The sequence below is a fragment of the Lissotriton helveticus genome, chromosome 1_1 (genome assembly GCF_964261635.1).
Source record: "Lissotriton helveticus chromosome 1_1, aLisHel1.1, whole genome shotgun sequence".
NCBI classification, from domain to species: Eukaryota; Metazoa; Chordata; class Amphibia; order Caudata; family Salamandridae; genus Lissotriton; species Lissotriton helveticus.
Window position 1 is genome coordinate 1,181,375,114 of NC_136057.1, and position 21,190 is coordinate 1,181,396,303.

Genomic DNA, 21,190 nt, shown 5'->3' on the forward strand with positions numbered 1-21,190 from the left:
AATTATTGTTATGCATTCATTATGCAGGCTACACTGATACTAATAAATCTATCTGGAAAGACAACCTCCGGGCATATAAAATTGCCATAGTGCAAAGTAAGGCAAACTACTTTTGCTCTACTATTGCCAATGCCCCCAATAGCTCGAAAAGCATCTTTCAGATACTCAAAAATTTAACTCACCCAGAATGTGCCACAATTACTCAGCCTCCCACTCAAGCTCTTTGTGACAGTCTCGCTGTTTTTGTCACGGAAAAAATTAACACCATTATTCATAACTTAAAGGCTCCCCCTGCGCTGGGATGTTCCAACAGCCTGGGAGCCATCACCAGCTCGCAGGACTTGACTTCCTCAGGCCCCATCCCTATGGCCAGGCTTCGGGAATTCCTCCCTATTCCTGAATCCGAATTTGAAAGACTGGCACTCGGAATTACCTCGGGATCCCCTCTCGATCCCCTCCCTCCAAAAATTTGGAAAAACTTTGGATCAGAACTCTTTGGCACTTTGCGAAGAATATGCAATTATTCTCTACACTGCGGATATGTACCAACCCCCTGGAAACAGGCGCTCGTTACCCCGCTCTTGAAAAAGCCCTCCTTGAGCCCTGACTGTTTATCTAACTACCGACCCATCTCCCTCCTGCCATTTCCTGCAAAAGTGGTCGAACGTTGGGTAAGCTCTTGTCTTTCCACGCACCTAGAACAGAACAACCTCTTGGATGAACTCCAATTCGGTTTCCGTCCTGCTCACGGTACCGAAACAGCAGTCTTGACAGCCATGGAGGACCTTCGCATGCGTGCAGACAGGGGCCAGCCAGTAGCATTGATACTGCTGGACATGGCAGCCGCATTCGAAACGGTCAACACCGGGACGCTGTTGGACAGACTCCGCGAGGCAGGTGTGGAGGGCACGGCCCTGCTGTGGTTTCATTCTTACCTGCAGGACAGAAGACAGGCTGTTTCCCTCCCTCCATTCCAATCCGCTTTTGCCCCAGTACCTCAGGGAGTTCCCCAGGGCTCCTCTATCAGCCCCATTCTTTTTAACGTGTATCTTAAACCACTAATAACGTTAATCAAGTCTTTCGGGATAACAACGATCAACTATGCTGACGACACCAAGCTCATTCTCTCATGGGAGGGAGAAGGCTTTATCCCCTTAACCTCCTTCCATGACTGCCTAAGAGAGACGGCTGGGTGGTTGCACAGGAACTCCTTACAATTTAACTCCTCCAAAACAGAGGTTCTGTACTGTGCGGGAAATTATATTTCTCGTCAGTTCCCGAGTGATTTCTGGCCTCCGGAATTCGGGGTCAAACCACTGCCAGTTACCTCGGTCCGCAACCTGGGAGCCACGCTCAATAACAAACTGAACATGGACACCCAGGTCGCCAAAACAGTGGGGACGTGCTCAGCTCTTTTACGTTCCTTGCGTAAAATTATGCCACTCCTCCCCTCACAGGCTCGGGCGATGATAGTCAGGTGCACTATACTTAGTCGCCTCGACTATTGCAATGCTCTACTTCTTGAGTCCCCAATCACGCTGTTAGACCGGCTTCAAAGAATTCAGTCCGCCGCCGCTAAGCTAGCTCTTGGCTGGACGAGGAGATCCTCGGCTTCGGCGGCCCTGGCCGAGCTACATTGGCTACCTTTGAGGCAGCGGGTGGCGTTCAAGTCCCTCTGCATTGTCTTTAAAGCGCTGCATGGACTTGGACCCAGACCTGTGCAAGATATGTTCTCATGGTACACTCCCACCAGAGCCCTGCGTTCTTCCTCAGCATATCTGACAAAAGTGCCCAGATATTACAAAGCTAGAACGGGGGGAAGATCATTTCGGGTCGCAGCGGCCAAATTATGGAATAGTCTGCCTATTGACATACGCCAAATCCCTCAACTCCTTCCCTTTCGGAAACGGATTAAGACCTGGTTGTTCCCCTAAATATCCTCCCGCTTGTTGCCCGCTACCAGCTATCCTTAGTTGAAGTATTCTCCAGCGCCAGGAAGCCTGCAAGGTATCAGCTGCGCTATAAAAAATTCTAAAAAAAAATAATAATAAATTTCAAACTGATACTCATTTTATGAACTATGGAAGGATGAAATGGCCGGGATTCGGACATGTAGATCATACACATCTCCGCAGCAAGACCTTAAATAAACTGAACTATGTACCTAGATATTCTTTCAGAATCAAGGTCGATGTTAAGACTGAGGTTGGAGGTCAAAGGATAAGGCAAGAACACTCGCAGCAACCTGGTATAATTTAAGGGTGTAAAGTGGAATTGAGGAAAATGAAAAATCATTGTGTCTCATGTTCAAGCAAGCTAAATTAGGTAAGGTAAAAATGAAACGCCTACCACACTCTTCTTTTACCAGGCATGGACAGTTTTAATTTTAAGCAGCATTACTAACTTTATACAAGAGGAGAAACTGTCAAAAACGTGTTGATGCTGCTGAAGACAAAAAGAGATGGCTTGAACTGTGATGGAGGATTCCTAAAAGAACCCACCCTACTACATTAGGAACAGCTGAGGAATTCAAACTCCGTCTGAGACATTCAAACTACGCCTGAGACGTCACAATTTTTTACAAAGACTGACTTCTCTGCACACCGTGACTATTCCTAGAGGGTCATCGCTCTAGCACAGCCTGTGTTGTTAGTGGGGCCCTCTCTCTTTATCTAATCTCTCACCTTCAGAGCCACCCCACAGACTCTGGAACCTGCACTTTGTACCAATGTTCACTGCTTAATGTGGTGCTTAGTTCAAACAGAAAAGGGGCCTAGCTCTGCTGCTCCAGAAAATCAGACGCAAGTAGCTTACTCTGTGGATGCCTCACTGATTAAACATAACATCTCACAAGCGTAGTACCATTATACAGAGAAACCATTATACACACTTAGGAATGGAGACAGTGAAATCCTAATACCACTTCTGACAAAAAAAAGTAAAGTAACCAGCTCACAAGAGTAGCTTCTCATTCACTCCACCCTGGAGGCAGGGAGTTGTATGGGAAACCTCTCCAGGTGTGTTACATCACATACAGGAGTATAGCTGAACTACACCAGACAGCCCGTTTTCTATGGCATGGAAGAGGGCCCCTCAATATATTAAAGCAAAAGCTGCAGAACTTGCAAATTGGTTCGGGTTTCTCCCCCAATATTTAGCATTTAAAAGTATGCTTTTGGTTTAATATAGTTTTTAAAAGTAACCTTTTATCTTGAATATTTTGGCGCCACACGTCGAGGAACAAACGCAGCTTTCATCATCAATGTTAAGTGCTACTTCTGCAAAACTATTTGCACTGGAAGGTGCCCTTGCATGGCTTTTAACCGCACAGACTCGAGGCTGATTTAGAAGCGGGGAAACGTCCCAAAGGCCTGTGGATACCTTTAAAACAAGGTGGGTGTCATAAAAGCACATTTTAATCGGCCCACATGAAAAGAAGCAGGTGCTGTGGAACCCAAGAACAGCAAGAACTATACCACGCTTGTGAAAATATGCCCACTGTCAGTCAATGGCGGCACTCGCGAAAAGACTTAGTTGTTCCTCGGGGTAAAAAATTTAATAAAAGTAGGACTGCCATTCCCTTAAAAATCTACTACAGAAAGAAGAGATTAGTCGAGGAACAGGAAAGCTCAATAAATTGGCATGGAAGTGCCCAGTTGCAGAACCATCCCAGATAATACTGAGAAAATAGGGCTTATATCGTACTTTTAAACTAACAAATTAATTGCCTCGTTTATCATCCCGTCCCCCAGAGATGTCCGATTAAAATCAGAGACGGGATCAGAAGTGCATGTTTGCACTACCCCTCGAAATTATTGCATGGGGATATCTTTACCAAATAGGAACGTGTTCATGCCACTTCGCACAATAGTCTGTTTTCTAGAGACGCATAGGTGCTTCAAAAATTTGATCCGACAGACTCGAGTGCCTTCGAAACGCCTGTAACAAATGGAAGATAATGCCCGGGAAAGCGAGCTCGCCTTGGCAGAAGGCTTTTTCGGATGGTCCCTTCTGTACACCAATGCTGTTGGGCAGCAAAAAACAAGCATTTTCAATGCAATAGGTTTTGCATTAGTGAATGGTTGAGCTATTGGCTTTGTAAATCTTAAGGTTTGTTAGTCTTTATTTTTTTTGTCAAAAAAAGATACTACCAGTGGCATAAGTAATAAATGAAAAATCATGAAGCAAATAAACGGTACTGTTACTAGGTGTCCCTGTGGAGTTGTAAAGGCACCTTTATTAGCCTTAGAAGGCACTGCACCCTTAATGCAATTACAAAGAGAAGGATTGCATTAAGGCTGTAGTACCTTATGTGGCTAATAGAGGTCCCTTTACAATTCTATAAGGTCACCTAGCAACAGCTTGTGGTACTGCACCCTTTTGTGCACTACATCCTGGTAACTTGCAGGCTTTTTTGTGGATTTGGAAGTTTTTTCATTGTCACCTTGGGAATCAATATAAGATGGATACACAGAAGGCCATTTTGAGGTCCTCTTTCCATCTGGCTTCGCTGAAGCTTGCTGGCTGAAGTTTCTTTGGTGATTGCTGTTTGTACAGCAGACTGCAATTAATGCCCTATGTTCTTGTACTTTTATGCTGCACTGTATACAGGAGTGATGTGATTGTCAATCAAAACGCCACATTTACCCCAATGCAGAGTTTGAAAGCTAGGGTCCCGGCTGCTGTTTTATTATATTTAGAGCAATTTTATAGCACTGGTATTATTATGCTGCTGGCAAGAAACAAGCAAACTTGCTGGGGGACATGATACTCACCACAGTCTACGTCACGAAGACCTGACATGAAAATTCCTTCGAATTTAATGGTCCTACGGCTGTATGAGATGGGTTAAATAAAGGAAAGTATTCAATAGGAGCAAACGTACCAGCAGTACTCACACTAATATAGGCTCTGATATGCAAGGCTGATAATTCTCGCTGGTAGTAAAAGCAGACCAACAAAAGAACAACAAAAACAAGCATTTGCAATGCAATAGGTCTCGCATTAGGAAAGTTTGAGCTATTGGTATTGTAAATGACAAATATTTTATTTATGTGTTGGTTTTGAAAATAGCGAAATTAGTAGCTTTGTCATTTACAATGCCAATAGTTATAACTTTCGCAAATGTGACACCTATAGCATTAGTAATGCAATATGTGTTGTATTTACGTGACTTAGATCTATTGCTATTACAAATAACAATGGCTTTTAATTTTTTAAATAACTAATACTTAAATAAAAGTTATTGTAATTTATAATGGCAATAGCTTAAACTTTTGTAAATAACTTTTGTGAAGATTATGTTCAATGTATTTTATTGTGACGAAAATCCAAGAACAGAAGTGAAATATTAACATGTTTTTGTGACATTTGTAATAAAGCTTGAAACATTAAGAGAACATATTTGAAACAGTTGCTGTTTGAACCCGAATTGCTGAAGGTGAACGCTCACCAGCTTCCCAACATGACGGCACGACATCGGAGCAGCAGCGTTATTGCTGGCACCCGCTGAGACACCTGGGGGAGGACTTGCCGACGGAGATCGCCCACCTCGCCCGACTGCTAAACAGGCAAGAAGCGCTAGTGAAGGTATGATCGGTACCAAGCGCCGCATCTCTGCTGCAGCCCCCGCCGGTGCCTGACTCTAAAATGGCGGCCGCCGCTGCCCGCACGGCGGTCTTTTCAGGATTCAACATCGGAGGCACCCATTCTCCTGGCAGTTCCTACGGTGAGGGACTTCATTTGGGCGCTCTGTGCCTTCGGCGTCCATAGTTCCCACATATTGCTGCCATATGTCTGCTGCCTGCTTGCCCCCCTACCGGCCCGCTGCAAATTCCCACACAACTACCAGGGCAGATGAACCCACACACAACCCACAAGCTGCACCGGGAGCCGTGCCAGCGCCACACGGCCAACGCGCGGAAGCGTGACCATACTAACAGCGTCAACACAGCCTTCACCGCCCTGCACACGCTCATCCCCACCGAGCCGGCCGACCGCAAGCTCTCCAAGATCGAGATACGCCTGCGGCTGGCAACATGCTGCTGGTGGGCGACGGGCAGCCGTGCCACACCACCACCTTCTGCCACCACCTCCAGCACCACCAGCAGGGCAGCAGCTGGGCCCGGGAGGGTGATAACTAGCAGCCCAACCAGATCTGCACCTTCTGCCTCAGCAACCAACGCAAGCGGAACTACCTCGCGAACCATAGGGGAGATTAACTTTGGACTCCCTCCTTTGACTATCACCTACCCAGCCGGACTTTCGGGCAAACGCTCCCGCATTTCTCCTGTCCTTATCTTCCCCTCTCTCTTCCCCCAACCCTCTCCCCTCCTACTCTTTCCAGCTTCTATCCTCTGCATTCATCTACCCCTGCCCCTTGTCCCCACCCTGTTTCTCCCTCTTCCCTTGACACTTGAGACGGAACTACTTTGTCTGATGCCCGATGGAGCTTCCTGGTTTAGCTATAGGGCAGATGGGCCATGGATTCCCTCCTTGGTCATCACCTACCCAGTCAGTCTTTAGACAGACTTCCTTTCGTCTCTACGGTTGTCTCTTACCTTATCCTCACTTTCTCACCTCCCCCTACCCCCCACTACTTTTTTCTCTCCTTTCCCTCCTCTCCTAATGTATTGCTGATTGTTTGATGTAATGTGTAAATGTTGATCTTTTTCTGTTATATTGTTGAACCACATTGTTGCACGTCCCTTCGTCTCTCCTTTCGTCTCCTCCCTCTATTTTATGTCTCTCCTTCTCTCCCCTCTCAATGTTTTGCGACTGAACTTTTTTGTCTGACGCCCGATGGAGCTACCTGGTTTAGCTATAGGGGAGCTGGGCCGTGGATTCCCTCCTTGGTCGTCACCTACCTAGTCGGTCTTTAGACAGACTTCCTTTCGTCTCTCCTTATTGTCTCTTCCCTTACCCTCTCTCTCTCACCTTCCCTGCCCCCTCCACTACTTCTCTCTCATTTCCCTCCCCTCCTAATTGAATTGCCTATTTTTAGGTCTCGTGACCTACAATGCGCGCAAGCGCATTGAGGGAGCGAGAATTCAAGTGCTCGAAATCCTCCTCAAACCAAGGGCTTCGTTCCTTGCGGTTTTCTTGAAGTTCACGTGGCCACAGGCATGCGCTTTTGGGCCATAAACTCTGTTCCCCACAGCCTTACATTCATTTCTCCTCCCCCCTCCCCAGCCAGCTTCCCCCAGGCCGTAGCAGCACTCCTCCCACACCAGCACCTCCCCTCTGTCTCCCCACAAACACAGCCTTTACTTTCATTTCTCCTCCCCTCCCCAGCCATGCCGAATTCTCCTCCCACCTCCCACGGCCGTCCTTTCTGCCCGCACGAGCCTTCTCTTCTCTCTGCTCTCCCCTCAGGCGCCGTGACATACTTCAAAGTCTTATCACTTCACCAGGCCGTGCAACCATAGCACTTCAGTTGGTGCGCAGCCCCCATCCCAGCACTGCCTTGTTACTCTCGGCAGCCAACTTTCGTTTCATGGTGGAACAAACCTCACTGATAACACTTCACACGGCCGCAGGCCGTGCAACCAGAGCACTTCAGTTGGTGCGCAGCCCCCCTCCCAGCACTGCCTTGTTACTCTCGGCAGCCAACTTTCGTTTCATGGTGGAACAAACCTCACTGATAACTATCGTCTATTGTAGCGAACAACACCAGGTTCAACTTGTGACTTCAGGCGCTACACGCATCTTTGCAGGGTGTGTGCACAACCTAACGCTATTTTTTGTAGCTACCTTTACGAGTATTATTGGGTATTACGACCCTGTCTACGTGCCTTGAAGTAGCATCCTGATGGCTTAAGGCGCTTGCTCACAAGTCCGCACTCGATGCACTCTCTTATCTTCTCCTTCCTGCTACCCAGGCTCCGCATTTCACCCATTGAAATAACTTTAGAGCAGCATAAAAGGGTATACAAACAAAGTAATGTAACTAAACAGAACATATATTCTTAACTAAATGTGGCATATACATGGATAATATATGGAACGTATGTAAGCATAACATACCATATGTAGAGTGCAGATTCAGTGTGCAGAGTGCAGATTGTGAGTGCAGATTCAGAGTGCAGATTCAGAGTGCAGATTCAGAGTGCAGATTCAGAGTGCAGATTCAGAGTGCAGATTCAGAGTGCAGATTCAGAGTGCAGATTCAGAGTGCAGATTCAGAGTGCAGATTCAGAGTGCAGATTCAGAGTGCAGATTCAGAGTGCAGATTCAGAGTGCAGATTCAGAGTGCAGATTCAGAGTGCAGATGCAGAGTGCAGATGCAGAGTGCAGATGCAGAGTGCAGATGCAGAGTGCAGATTCAGAGTGCAGATTCAGAGTGCAGATTCAGAGTGCAGATTCAGAGTGCAGATTCAGAGTGCAGATTCAGTGCAGATTCAGAGTGCAGATTCAGAGTGCAGATTCAGAGTGCAGAGTGCAGATTCAGAGTGCAGAGTTAGAGTGCAGAGTGCAGATTTAGAGTGCAGAGTGCAGATTTAGAGTGCAGATTGTGAGTGCAGAGTGCAGATTGTGAGTGCAGAGTGCAGATTGTGAGTGCAGATTGTGAGTGCAGAGTGCAGATTGTGAGTGCAGAGTGCAGATTGTGAGTGCAGAGTGCAGATTGTGAGTGCAGATTCAGAGTGCACATTTAGAGTGCAGATTCAGAGTGCAGATTTAGAGTGCAGATTCAGAGTGCACATTTAGAGTGCACATTTAGAGTGCAGATTCAGAGTGCAGATTCAGAGTGCAGATTCAGAGTGCAGATTCAGAGTGCAGATTCAGAGTGCAGATTCAGAGTGCAGATTCAGAGTGCAGAGTGCAGAGTGCAGATTCAGAGTGCAGAGTGCAGAGTGCAGATTCAGAGTGCAGATTCAGAGTGCAGATTCAGAGTGCAGAGTGCAGATTCAGAGTGCAGATTCAGAGTGCAGAGTTAGAGTGCAGAGTTAGAGTGCAGATTCAGAGTGCAGAGTTAGAGTGCAGATTCAGAGTGCAGAGTTAGAGTGCAGATTTAGAGTGCAGATTGTGAGTGCAGAGTGCAGATTGTGAGTGCAGAGTGCAGATTGTGAGTGCAGATTGTGAGTGCAGAGTGCAGATTGTGAGTGCAGAGTGCAGATTGTGAGTGCAGAGTGCAGATTGTGAGTGCAGAGTGCAGATTCAGAGTGCAGAGTGCAGATTGTGAGTGCAGAGTGCAGATTGTGAGTGCAGAGTGCAGATTGTGAGTGCAGATTCAGAGTGCATAGTGCAGATTGTGAGTGCAGAGTGCAGATTCAGAGTGCAGAGTGCAGATTCAGAGTGCAGAGTGCAGATTGTGAGTGCAGATTGTGAGTGCAGAGTGCAGATTGTGAGTGCAGAGTGCAGATTGTGAGTGCAGAGTGCAGATTGTGAGTGCAGAGTGCAGATTGTGAGTGCAGAGTGCAGATTCAGAGTGCAGATTCAGAGTGCAGATTCAGAGTGCAGAGTGAAGAGTGCAGATTCAGAGTGCAGATTCAGAGTGCAGATTCAGAGTGCAGATTCAGAGTGCAGATTCAGAGTGCAGATTCAGAGTGCAGATTCAGAGTGCAGAGTGCAGATTGTGAGTGCAGAGTGCAGATTGTGAGTGCAGATTGTGAGTGCAGAGTGCAGATTGTGAGTGCAGAGTGCAGATTGTGAGTGCAGATTCAGAGTGCAGATTGTGAGTGCAGAGTGCAGATTCAGAGTGCAGAGTGCAGATTCAGAGTGCAGATTGAGTGCAGAGTGCAGATTGTGAGTGCAGATTCAGAGTGCAGATTGTGAGTGCAGAGTGCAGATTCAGAGTGCAGAGTGCAGATTCAGAGTGCAGATTCAGAGTGCAGATTGTGAGTGCAGATTGTGAGTGCAGATTCAGAGTGCAGATTCAGAGTGCAGATTCAGAGTGCAGATTCAGAGTGCAGATTCAGAGTGCAGATTCAGAGTGCAGATTCAGAGTGCAGATTCAGAGTGCAGATTCAGAGTGCAGATTCAGAGTGCAGATTCAGAGTGCAGATTCAGAGTGCAGATTCAGAGTGCAGATTCAGAGTGCAGATTCAGAGTGCAGATTCAGAGTGCAGATTGTGAGTGCAGATTCAGAGTGCAGATTCAGAGTGCAGATTCAGAGTGCAGATTCAGAGTGCAGATTCAGAGGGCAGATTCAGAGGGCAGATTCAGAGGGCAGATTCAGAGGGCAGATTCAGAGGGCAGATTCAGAGGGCAGATTCAGAGGGCAGATTCAGAGGGCAGATTCAGAGTGCAGATTCCGAGTGCAGATTCAGAGTGCAGATTCAGAGTGCAGATTCCGAGTGCAGATTCCGAGTGCAGATTCCGAGTGCAGATTCCGAGTACAGAGTGCAGATTCAGAGTGCAGATTCAGAGTGCAAAGTGCAGATTCAGAGTGCAGATTCAGAGTGCAGATTCAGAGTGCAGATTCAGAGTGCAGAGTGCAGGTGCAGAGTGCAGGTGCAGAGTGCAGGTGCAGAGTGCAGGTGCAGAGTGCAGGTGCAGAGTGCAGGTGCAGAGGGCAGATTCAGAGGGCAGATTCAGAGGGCAGATTCAGAGGGCAGATTCAGAGTGCAGATTCAGAGTGCAGATTCAGAGTGCAGAGTGCAGATTCAGAGTGCAGAGTGCAGATTCAGAGTGCAGAGTGCAGATTCTCAGAGTGCAGATTTCAGATTCAGAGTGCAGAGTGCAGATTCTCAGAGTGCAGATTCTCAGAGTGCAGATTCAGAGTGCAGATTCAGAGTGCAGATTCAGAGTGCAGATTCAGAGTGCAGTTGCAGAGTGCAGTTGCAGAGTGCAGTTGCAGAGAGAACTGAGCAGCACCACCACAGCATCACTCAGCACCACCACAGCATCACTCAGCACCACCACAGCACCACCACAGCATCACTCAGCACCACCACAGGATCACTCAGCACCACCACAGGATCACTCAGCACCACCACAGGATCACTCAGCACCACCACAGCACCACTCAGCGCAATCCCAGCATCACTCAGCACCACCACAGCATCACTCAGCGCCACCACAACATCACTCAGCGCCACCACAACATCACTCAGCGCAATCCCAGCATCACTCAGCACCACCACAGCATCACTCAGCGCCACCACAACATCACTCAGCGCCACCACAACATCACTCAGCGCAATCCCAGCATCACTCAGCACCACCACAGCATCACTCAGCGCCACCACAACATCACTCAGTGCCACCAAATACACTGAACATAATCTTCACAAACGTTATTTACAAAAGTTTAAGCTATTGCCAATATAAATTACAATCACTTTTATTTAAGTATTATTTAAAAAAATTAAAAGCCGTTGCTATTTGTAATATCAATACATCTAAGTCACGTAAATACAAAACATGTTGCATTACAAATGCTATAGTCGTCACATGTGCGAAAGTTATAACTATTGGCATTGAAAATGACAAAGCTATTAATTTAGCTATTTTCAAAAGCAACACATAAATAAAAAAATTGTCATTTACAAGACCAATAGCTCAAACTTTCATATTGCGAGACCTATTGCATTGCAAATGCTTGTTTTATGTATTGTGTAACTGTTGAATTTGTTCTGTTACATTGTTGATTCTCATGTAAAGCGCTCTGATACCTTCAGGTCTAGCCAGCGCTATATAAAACTCTTTAAATAAATAAATAAATAAATAAATAAATGGTTGCACAGATTAATGCTGTGGTGGCGCTGAGTGATGCTGTGGCGTTCAGTAATGCTGTGGTACCGCATATTGATGTTGTGGTGCCCCTGAGTGATGCTGTGGTGGTGCTGAGTGATGCTGTGGTGATGTGATAGATAGACTGAGTGCGATAGAGTGAGGGCGATAGATAGACAGAGTGAGTGCGATAGACAGAGTGAGTGCGATAGATAGACAGAGTGAGGGCGATAAATAGACAGAGTGAGGGCGATAAATAGACAGAGTGAGGGCAATAGACAGAGTGAGGGCGATAGATAGTCAGTTAGAGGGCGATAGATAGAGTGAGGGCGATAGATGGATAGATAGAGTGAGGGCGATAGCTAGAGTGAGTGCGATAGATATATAGAGTGAGTGCGATAGATATATAGAGTGAGGGCGATAGATAGAGTGAGGACGATAGAGTGAGGGCGATAGATAGATAGACTGAGGGCAATAGAGTGAGGGCGATAGATAAAGTGTGGGCGATAGATAGAGTGAGGACGATAGAGTGAGGGCGATAGATAGACTGAGGGCAATAGTGAGGGCGATAGATAGATGGTTGTGTGTGTGGTTGTGGTTGTGTGTGGGGTTGTGTGTGTGTGGGTGGCTGTGTGTTGTGTTTGGGGTTGTGTGTGTGGTTGTGTGTTGTGTTTGGGGTTGTGTGTGTGGTTAGTGTGGTTGTGTGCTTGTGGTTGTGTGTGTGTGTGTGTGCTTGTGTGTGTGTGCCTGTGTGTGTGGGGTTGTGTGTGTGTGTATTGTGTGTGGTTGAGTGCGGTTGTGTGTGGTTGTGTGTGTAGTTGTGGGTGGGGGGTTGTGTGTGTGGGGGGTTGTGTGTGAGGCTGTGTGTGTGGGGTTGTGTGTGTGGGAGGTTCTGTGTGTGGGGGGTTGTGTGTAGTTGTGTGTGGGGGGTTGTATGTGTGGGTGTGTGTGCGTGTGGGGTTGTGTGTGGGGGGGTTGTGTGGGGGGGATGGGGTTGTGTGTGGGGGGTTGGGGGGGTTGTGTGTGGGGGTGGGGTTGTGTGTGGGGGGTTGTGTGTGTGGGGGGTTGTGTGTGTGGGGGGGTTGTGTGTGGGGGGGGTTGTGTGTGTGGGGGGGGTTGTGTGTGTGGGGTTGTGTATGTGGGGTAGTGTGTGTGGGGGGTTGTGTGTGTGTGTGGGGGGTCTTCCAGTGCAGGTACTTTGGGAGCTGGGCGAACATTTTAATGAGGGTTGTCTCAGTTACTATGCATGAAGCTTCTAAGTAGAAATCGATCAGCCAGGATCCAATAAAATTGCAGTGTTTCTGGTAGTGTACCGCACTACCTGATGTATAATATAATTTATTCATTAGCCAATATGGCTCCACTGTAATTATTCCTCATCAGTGCCTTTTGGGTATGGAAACCAAAGACATGTTGCTGCTATGCTTCCATTGTGTCTGAGATTCTCAGTGATAAACTGGGACCATGTACCTTTTTCAAGGTGGATATTTTTTCAAGTCACATAGCCAACTGGGCCCTCACACACAATTTAGAGTTACACTGTTTCGACATATACCTTCTATATAGGTTGCACTGCTAGAGTTCTCTAGGCTAGAGAAATCCAGAGCATAACTAATGTTAACGTACGTTATCTGTGCTCTTGCTTTTCCCAGCTTGCAAACTATGTTAAACCACATTAAAATGACACGTTTTAATTGAAAAAATCGTGAAATGGTAATATTGTTCTGATGATAGATGTGTGAATAAAATGGTATTTTAAAATAATATGCTGCAACTCCTTCTGCATCATGGAAAGGATTCAGGCTAATCTTGGCTCAACAGTAATCTATGTTTTTTGTAGGTTTACAGGACTATTTAATTCTGGATGTCTTGATGGGTTATTGTGGAAGGAATGGGTTTAAACAAAGCTCCTATAGACCGGTTGTGCTGAATGCACTGGAACACAGTGGCCCAAAAGGACCTAACAGCAAACTCGCACTCAAAATCCGATGTACCCTGTTAGTCAGCCGAGGGAGAGTGTTGGCCCCTCTTGCTTTTCTTAAAGCATATAAATGGCCTGGAAACCCATCTATGTTCAGTACGGAAAAACATGCCACAGATGATGAAATTGCCTGGTTCTAGTCTTGTAATATGCAGGCAAGGCTGTTCTAATACCTAGAACTTCAAATGGGCTCCAAATATTGCTAGATACTTTCAGCAACTTTATTAATGATTTGAGTTTAAACACCATCCAAACCAAATCACTTGTCATGAAACTTGAGCCTTAAACACTAAAACAGAGGGGCTGCGATAGTCAAAGTGCAACATTTTACATATCTGGGCATCCCCTTTGCTGCTAGCATGACCTGGGATCACTTACTTAAATGTAGGGTGCATCAACTTCAAAGATCGATTGAGTCGGTTTTCAACTTTGCAACAAAAAATAAGTCCCAAGGTGCAAAGAAAGCTTGCACTGGCTAAGCCACTTGCGCATGGGGCTCTCTGTACCGCCTAATCTTCTTGTGGTTTGGCTGAGGGACTGATTTATTTCCATTTCATTCCGCATCAAAACACAGAAAAGTATTAAATATCTACCAGCAGGTGGGGCTGCTGCCTTCTGATTTTATCTGTGAACGGACGAGCTATGGTTCTATGGCGTGTAAGAGGCAGGGGAAACCCAATACACCCTTGTAGGCTTGGGCACTGAATATTTAAAGTCACAGTGTGCTACAAGGGACTTTATTTAGGAACAGAGAGTCTTAGTTATGAGTCGTACATGCGTAACAAACTCAGGTGTATCTACAGAGTATCACACTTTGTTTGCACTAGAATCAATCAAAGGAAGGATAATCAACGTGAACACACAGAAAATTTATATTTCTGAAAAAATTATTATTCTGTATTAAGTGATGAAACAATGAATTTACATCTTGGGAGACGGGTACATAGAAATAAATCAAAGCAAAACACTGAGAACAGAGGTATAGTTAATCACACTCCTTCAGTTCACAGCTCAAACATCAACTCCCGGTCAGTGTAACAAACAACCAAAAATAATTAATAAACAGTGGTCGAATGTTGGTGACGACGCAGCACTTTAGGAGATGATGGAGGTGTCGACGTTTCGGTCTAATGTGCAGTCGTCATGTAGACCATCATCAGGACTAAACATTTCATTGCAGAAAAAACTCCCTGAAATTTCAGAAGAATATGTAAGAAATTGGGTGGACCACAGGTGAAGAACAGCGTCCTTAGTCAGTCACGGACGATCCCGTTTGCTGACTAAGGACGCTGTTCTTCGATTGACTAAAAACACGAAGTTACGCTGCATTTTCAATTAGTAATTGTTTGTTCATCACACAACGGAATTTTGTTCCCCTATACCAGAGTAATAGATCCGATTTAATCATCCAGTGACCCTTCTCACTTCACCTGTGGTCCACCCAAAAAAGGGCACTCTCATTTATAATGTCAATAGCTCAAACTCGAGTAAATGCGAGTCCTATTGCATTGCAAATGCTTGCTATTCTAGTGCAAAGCTTTTGATTCCCGTTTGTGGTTTCAGCAGTGGTTGAGCTGCAGTTTGCATAGCTACATGAGTTTTGGGAGAAACATTTTTGTTGCTTTTACTCCAAATGAGTATTATTGTTATGCATGAAGGATTTTTTGTAAGTGGTGTCATGATAGCTGCATATTTAGCTTATGTTTTCAGTGTGAAATTCTTTTTGGATTTGTGCACGACGTATATTGCATTGTCACGTGTAATTTTCTTTTTTTGTGTGCAATATTGTTTGTTCTTGCTGCGTCTGTGCAGAGTAGGTGGTGATAAGTGTTTCTGGCAATTGAGTGGTATCATTTTTGAGTACATAGGTCTTTGTGAGAAAGCCACATTTTGTTAATTACTTATTTTATAAAGTGTTTTTTGTTGTTGACTTGTCGGTCAAATAATCTTTATTAGTAAGGATTATGGCTAGCCGCAGGATTAATGCTCAGCATATGGTTGGTATGCTTTTTAGGTCTCGCCTAGCGAAGCAGCACATGCACTGCTCGCTTGCAAGATCTATTGTTAACGATTTAGCTTCCGAAGGGGGACAGGAGATGTGCACGCACCCAGACAGGCGATGTGCACGTGTACGGCTCGCGGCAGAGTTTCTGCAGAACACGCGCATGGTGTGCTTTCACTTTCTTTACTCCCCGCTTCCACTTTCTTTTTCATTGTATTCTGCCCAGTCCCCCGCCTGTCTCTTTTGATGGTGCTGATCCTGATGGTGTTTTTGATAGCTTGCACGATACATGTTATGATCGACCCACTACCAAAGCTGGAGAAGAGCGCGGTGGGCACGGACGCGACCACCGGCTACTCGTGCGCCCACAAGCCCAGCAAAGAGGCACAGGGCTGGGGCAAGCAGAGGACTAAGAGCGGTGCTGAGTCGGGCTGGCCTAACAAGCACACGCTGCGGATCCTGCAGGACTTCAGCAGCGACCCCAGCTCCAACCTGTCTTCTCACTCGCTGGAGAAGGGGAAGGAGTTCATGAGGCCAGAGCCCTATGGCCTGAGCAGGGACCCGAACCAAAAAGAGCTCATTCATAACGGAAGTGTCAACAAGGAGCACGCTGACCGGGGGCACTCGAGGCTGGCGGCGCCCTACGAGCACCCCCTCTAGAAGGCCAACGTTCCGGACCTGATGGAAGACCAAGTCTTGTTCAACATCAACAGCGGCATTAGGTTCAACCCCAAGGCAGCTGGGAACCAAGAGTGGTGAGTAGGAGTGGGGTTTGGGGGATGTGACGGAAGCTAAGGATGTTAGGGTCCATTATTGCTTGTAATGCAAAGTTTTAGATGTTCAGGTAGACTGCCTGCTGGGGTGGGAGATAACTCTATAATCGTACGCATAGATAGGAAGACAGACCTACAGCTAGATAGAGGGATGACATATATAAATAGATAGACAGACATAGATAGGTAGGTAGAAAGACAGACTGATACTGAGATAGCTAGATAGAGACATACAAGCAGGCAGACAGCAGTACGTAGAAAAACAGATAGACAAGGCAGACAGGCAGGCAAGCAGACAAGTATATAGATAGACAGGCAGATAGATAGGTAAGTAGGGAGCCAGGTAGACTCAAAGACTGATACATTGGGAAGGTGGCATGTTCAGCTAGTCAGTCACTTAAATGAGTACGTTTACTCTCTTTACATTTCCTTTCAATGGCCTCTGGGCAGTGAACACCTCAATTCTGGAAGCATGTATCGCAGGCAGGTAGAAGCAGCCCACGAATAACCGTATGTTCCTCCAGGATGTCCCCTCAGATAAAGCATGTCCGCTTCCTCTTTCTCCACCTGCACAGGTTTAAGGTTGTGCAGTACTACCTATCAACAGCACCGTCTACTTAATTTCTCTCTAAAATAATAGTATTTTGCAATGTTTAGACATCCTCTCATATGTCACCTGCTGCATATACTGCAGTGTCCTGCTGACAAGGAGCACACACCGTGCTTAATAGGTCATTAAACCTCAGCACGCTTTGACATGTTTCCGTTTAAGAAATGAAGCGAGTGAGTGGCTGGCGGTGTGCGAGTAGTGAATTGCTGCTGATCATTACACGAACTGCAAGCCAAAAGCCCCTGCACACACTACATCAACCACCTGCCGGTACGATTGCTGTGTCCGTCATGTGGGCATTTGAAAGTGATGGGGCCTTGAATGGCACGGTCTGTTGATGTGAATGTTGTACTGTGCTGGGCTGGTGGTGTGAATGGTCTTGTGTGTGTCACATATGAAAGGTTGGTGCATTGCCGTGGCTTTATAGCTCACAAGCTGCAAGTCAATGGTTTTGGTTTTTAAACTTTTAATTATGAACAGTGCATTTTCTTTTGTGAAATCTCTTGTTAATAAAATATACATTTTGAACCTTTCACTCGCCCTCATGCCAAATCCAACCAGTGTGTGTGTGTACTGGAGGAACAGATGGACAGGCAGTTATATTGTCCTTGTCTGTCTTTCTCTGCCAAGGTGTAGTTTGTCTCTAGGGAAATTCTACCAACTTTAGATAATATTGTAAAGCAATAATAATTGGGGAGTACTGGGTGATGTGCCTCTCATTGATCCCAACAACTTTTCTTACCCACAATGCCACGCAAACCTCAAATGTGACTAAAGTGACATTTTCCTTGCATTACTATGCCATAAACTTCTGGTATCAGAAAAAAACTATTTTCCTACCACCAGGCCTTCCCCCAGGTCTCCAGATAAAAATGGTAACTCACCTGTGTGGACGGCCCAAGTGAGGTATCATTTTACTTGGGAGACTGAGGGGACACTCCGTGATAGGTCATTTGTGCCGGCATGGTGATCCCAGATAGAAATGAGGGGAAAATGTGATTGGTTTACCTAAATTTGCGGAAGACGTTGGATGATCCACGCAAGTCATACCTACCTGGACTCCCCCAGGTATCTAGTTTTAGAAATGTGTGGGTGTGGTAGGTTTCCCTAGATGGTCACCGGGCCCGGGACCTAAAACGCAGGTGCCCCCTTTGCAAAACCAGGTCGTTTTATGATAGATAATTTTGAAGTCTCCACAATACGTTTCGGCCCTTCCCTGCCGCGGGCACTGGGCCCACCACACTAGTGAGGCAGCATTCTTATCCGGAGTCCTGGAGAAACGTCGAATGGTAGGAAATTTGTGTGAGCCCGGTGATCCCACAACTTTCCCACACAGAAATCTGAGAAAATGTGATTTTTTTCGCGCTAAATTTGAGGTTTGCAGGGATTTCTAGGCAGGAAAACTTTGGGGGATCCACGTAAGTCACACCTCCCTGGACTCCCCCGGGTGTCTAGTTTTTCTAAATGTGTGTGTTTGGTAGGTTCCCCTTGATGGCCGTCAAGCCCAGGGTTAAGAACCCAGGTGCCCCCCCCCAGGTTGCTTTGTGATAGTAATTTTGATGTCTCCACAATACGTTTTGGCCCTTCCAGGTCACGGGCACAAGGTCTTCCCACACAAGTGAGGTACCAATTTTATTGGGAGACTTGGGGGAATGCTGGGTGGGTGGAAGTTTGTGGCTCCCCGCAGATTCCAGAAATTTCCATCAGAGAAATGTTAGGAAAATGTGTGGTTTTTTTTTTTTTTTTTTACAAAGTTTGAGGTTTGCAAGGGATTCTGGGAAACAGAAGCTGGTGATAGCCACAAAAGTCATCCCATCCAGGATGTCTAGTTTAAAAAAAATGTACAGGCTTGCTAGGTTTCCCCAGGTGCCTGCTGAGCTAGGGTCTAAAATCCACAGCCAGACATTGCAAAAAAAAAAAAGTCAATTTTCACTGGAAAAATTTAATGTGCCCGCATTTGTGTTTTGGCCCGTTTCCTGTCGCAGGCACACAAGTGAGGGACAATTTTTATTGGAAGACTTAGGGCAAAACAGAATTGTAGAACAAATGTTAATACCTATTGACTTTCTATGCATTTCTGCCTTCCAAATGTAAGACTGTGTAAAAAAAAAAAAAAAGAAGTCATTTTGAAAAATGTTCTCTAACTCAAATGCTAGTATGGGTACCCACAATTTTAGAGATGTGCAAATAACTACTGCTTCCAAACACTGTATTTTTTCCCATTACGGGAATACATAGGTGTCCTTGATACCTATTTTTCACTCTTTATATTTTACCAAATGAATTGCTATATACCCGGTACACAATGAAACCCCATTGCAAGGCAGAGCTCAGTTATTAGCTCTAGGTACTGTGGGTTCTTAGTGAACCTACAAGACCTATATATCACCACAAACAGAGTGGACGCAACGGTATATTGCTTTAAAAATCTGCCATAGTTATAAATTACAGGTGAAAACGTTGGCACAAATGGCTGTATTTTTCAACTCAATTTCAATAATTTCTTTATTTCAACTGTTAGTTTCTTTTGGAAAACCTTGAAGGATCTACACAAATGACCCCTTGCTGAATTCAGAATTTTGTCTACTTTTCAGAAATGTATAGCTATCTGGGATCCATTATTGGGTTTACACACACATTTCTAGCACTAACTGTAAGGAGGTTAAAAGCACAAAATATAGTAAAAACAGGCTGTCACAGTAAAATGCCAGGTATATGTAGAAAATTGTGTTTTCTGACAAAAGGCTGCCTGTCCCTGAAAGCTAGGAAGATGGTGATTTCAGCACCACAAACCGTTTGTTGATACCATTTGCAGGGGAAAACCAGATGGTTTCTTCTGCAGCACTTTTCCCCCCAAAAACCCAAAATGTTGCTGTATTTTGGCCAATTTCTGGGTCCCCTCCAGTGGAATCCACAAACCCGGAGTACTTTTAAATTCTCAGGATTTTGGAAGAAAAGGATGCAAATTTGGCATGGATACGTTATGTGGGCAAAAGGTTACAAGTGGCCTAAGCGCAAACTACTCCAAATAGCCCAGAAAAGGATTAGCACGGGTGAGGTGAGAGCTTACTTTCAAGGGATGTTCCCTCAATATATTTACTGTTGTTGTGTTGGAACTACAGACCCAAATATTGCACATTTTTACAGCTGGCACAATAGTGGCACGTAAGTGTTGGTAAGGTGTTAGCAGTACTGCTCTCACTATATGTTCATTGAACAGCAGCGCAACCCCAAGAAAAAGATGTCTGAAAGTAAAATGGTAGTACAATGATGATCAGTAGAAATCCTCATTTTGTTACGGTGATAATTGCAGCATTATTGTATGGAAGGAAAGTCTCGCTGAATAGTATTACAGCTGGATGAGCAGCTTGCTGAATATAAAGTCTTGGTACGGCCCCCGTCACTATTGTAATGCAGCCCTTCATGCATTGCACCTCCTTGCCATGGTGATTTGCATATTAACAGATCGAGAGAAAAGTTGAAACTCTTCCCGGCGGCCGTGAGATGGGTGCCGCGTTGAGAGAGATATACTCGCCTGAAATGTGAAGCAAGAAGAGGCCACAATTCCTGAAGCTGGCGTCCCGCGAGTGCTGTGTACATTAAGTAAATAGTTCTGCTGAATTGCTAATGAGCGCTACAGAGTAAGGACACATGTAAGAGGAGCTGTCCTTATGGGAGGTAACCGGAGAGAGGGAGGTACTAAGGAGGGACTACTAAGCCTATTGAAAAATCAAAAGCCATCATTTACATCGACAGGAAGAAAAGCTAATTGTAAAGATGGGCAGAGTTAATGCCCATACCCTGAATACAGCGTGCCTTGAATAGACAGCACAAGCGCAGCCTAGGCGAGACCTACAAACACTGAAAGCCAAATGGCTTTGTCAGGATTTTTCCTGGGAGGAGAGGGGCGGTGCAAGCAATGCAGGACAGAGCGGAAGGGGTACTTAAACCGCAGCTTAAGTAAACTAAATACAAACCAAAATATATATATTTTTTTGGATAAATCAACTTTATAGGTTTTTTAAAAACAAGTAAATTCATTGGTAGCAGATCAAGCGTTACAATTAAGGAAATTCGATCACATACATTTAACAAAAGGTGCAGTCGATCCATTGGAATTAAATGTGGCAATCTCAAGACACTATAAGCGT

General features: G+C 45.6%; 1 protein-coding gene and 1 non-coding gene across 3 annotated transcripts in view; both read right to left on the reverse strand.

Moving 5' to 3' along the window:
* The window catches only part of RSBN1L (round spermatid basic protein 1 like), a 281,128-nt gene that overhangs the window by 203,683 nt on the left and 56,255 nt on the right, over nucleotides 1-21,190 (reverse strand). The window lies entirely within an intron of this gene.
* Nucleotides 20,160-20,285, reverse strand: LOC144781144 (U4atac minor spliceosomal RNA). The gene has a single exon (XR_013600891.1). It is a non-coding gene; the product is annotated as a U4atac minor spliceosomal RNA (small nuclear RNA).